This window comes from Perkinsus marinus, assembly GCF_000006405.1.
Source record: "Perkinsus marinus ATCC 50983 genomic scaffold scf_1104296974260, whole genome shotgun sequence".
NCBI lineage: Eukaryota > Perkinsozoa > Perkinsida > Perkinsidae > Perkinsus > Perkinsus marinus.
Window position 1 is genome coordinate 6,903 of NW_003201188.1, and position 2,632 is coordinate 9,534.

The following is a 2,632-nucleotide window of genomic DNA, read 5'->3' on the forward strand; positions in this document are numbered from 1 at the left end:
CGATTGATTGACTCCAAGCGTGAACACACTCCCGAGAGAGTCGACAGGCGCCCAAGATTTCAGGCGCTGGTAGACTATAAGCCTTCCGGTAAATGGCTGCAGGTAAGCCCCAATCATGCCAAACCCAGCTGGAAGCGGGCTACGTGGCATCCGCGAGCGCTCCTCATAAAATCTCCCCAACTCGCGAACGACTCCCCGTATCTCCTCTGGCAGTGAGTCCAAAGGAGCTGAAGCTGAGGTCTTCTGGTTGCCATCGGATGGAAGTATCTCTGCCGCTCTACGCTCATGAAAGCAGGGATCGACAATGGCAACCAAGGGAGATGTATTATTATAGCAACCAGAGTAACAGTCAGCTTCAAGAGGGCATTCTAGAGCATGATGAGACGCATGGTACTCTAGGTGCTTGATAAGGCTCTTGACTTCTTCGGCCCAATTCATCCCAGCGAGTGGAGCCAGCCAGACGGCGCGGATGTATATGGTCCACGGCGGGGCAATCGGATCGCCGCAATCCTCAACGTAGTTGTACACAAAGTGTAGTACGCAGCCTTGTCCACCGGAAACGCTAATGCCGTTGATAAAAAGTGCCACAAACGGAATTCAGAAAGGGGAGGGGCTTGGCGGGGCACGGAATAACTTCCTGGGAGGCTTACACCGATGTTACATCCGTGAGGTGCCCTCACAAAGCCCTCTGATTCATCTGAGTATTTCGGTGTAAATCCAACAACATCAGACGAGCCAGCCAGGTGCGGTCCAAACGCAATTCTCGATCTCGCAGCGAGATTCTCGCTAATTCTTGCTCGCTATGGCAACTCCATAGCGGGGCATTCTGCCCACTGGTGAAGCCAGGGGCTAATGCCGCCGATTGTGTATGCCGATCATGCATCTCGAGAACTTTGCCATCAGTCGCCGATCTTATCACGGGACTCGGCACCTGGCGATGGGGAGCGAGAGCCAATTCGATCTCGTCGCAGTGGAGCTCTTTCCTCACTCGCATAGTCCGAGCTAGCTGGCTTCCCTCTCCTGGAGGGATATCGTCCGCGCATGAGAAGTATTTCTCCAGAAAAGAGCGTACACTAGGGAGCTGTAGATACTCTTCAAGGTTCTTGTCGAGCGTTGGCAGGCTGAGAACTCCGCATAGAGCTTTATCGTTGAAGAGCATATTCGGAGGACTTCGAGAAAATTCAACTACACGAGTTGAAAAGTGAGGAAAATGACTGCATAGATTTGCGAGATTAAGGCTATAGAGCAGTTTCCTGCAAGCTACCACTGCCAGACGCGAACAGATACAACAGGAAAAAAGCTGCTCTAAAGTAGTGGGTTTGAGACCTAATAGGGCCAATAGTTGATAAGGTTTACTAATTAGTGCATCGATATAAACCTCGTCGTAGTTTACACGACAATAGCTCTCAGCATTCACCATTTAGTTTTTTTGATATGCCATAATCAGTCGCGGATAGCGCGGCGCTTCGTTTTGCGTTCGTTTTGGAGAGTACAACGCACTGCGCATTGAAGCCTCCGAGATTTCACTGAAATCATTTCAGTACAACTACTTTCTGAGCCCGAGGATGTCAATGCATCTCCATCGTGGTTACTAATTCCGTTTACACCCAGCACGAGCCGCAGAAAATCCAACGCAGCTTTTGAGAGAATCCTAGATCTCGTCAGGCTTATGTTCCACGCTAGCAATGCCGCATCGCTGACAGTCGATACCCACTCCTTGTTCTTCTTTTTACTGGTTGCAGGAGCTTCTGGATCGAGTAGTGCCACTACTCGAAGGGAAGTAACTTACTTCCCTGATATAGGAGTCATACAGTCAGCTTCCCTGATGGAAGTTTCATCATGAAACAAACACAGACGAATGCCGCGCCTTAACGAGGTAGCCGGACATTGTTGTTACTTATGAGTTGAAAATAAAACGGAATAACCGACGGGTTCGCTCAAACAGAATAATTTTGGCGAATGCCATTAGGATATTCCTCGGTGCTGATGAAGTTTAAATCGGTTCTAAGCCAAATCTATTCAGAATGAATGTACAGGTTACAATTGGGTGTGTCGCATCAGATGAAAGGAGCTTCGGCGCTGTACCCGGAGGCCCTTCAAAGACAGAACAGGGAGAAAGTATCCGAACTTCTGAGCATTCAAATGGTCTTTCCTGTTGCTATTATTGAGTTACTCCTTCAATAGGAACTTGTGTGCATGCGCCGTTCACAAGGGACAGTAATTCGCCTCACGAGTATAACTCCTCCTACTATTGATGGCAATTCTGATGAGCACTGGCCTTCATGTTTCTCCTCGGCGTGAGTTCATACAAGCCTTGTTGAGTCGTCTGTATGAGATATTTAGCCGTCGTCAGCTATACCCCTCCCCTCTAAACGTGGGGGATCATTCATAACGGAGATCACCACTGTGGTGAGAAGGAAGCCTTGTGACAAGGAAGCCCGTCGAGCTAGAGGTGTCAGACGAGGTGAGATGAGACGAGGGTGTCTTCGGAGTTGAATATTGCATTCGGATGATGTATACGACGTCACTGAAAGGTGTCCGATCCTGCGTGCGTTCTGACGGTCGAGTGGTGCCGCATTTCTTTCGTACTATCCAACTCGGATGCGTTGTAGACAGGTGATACGATCGAGCA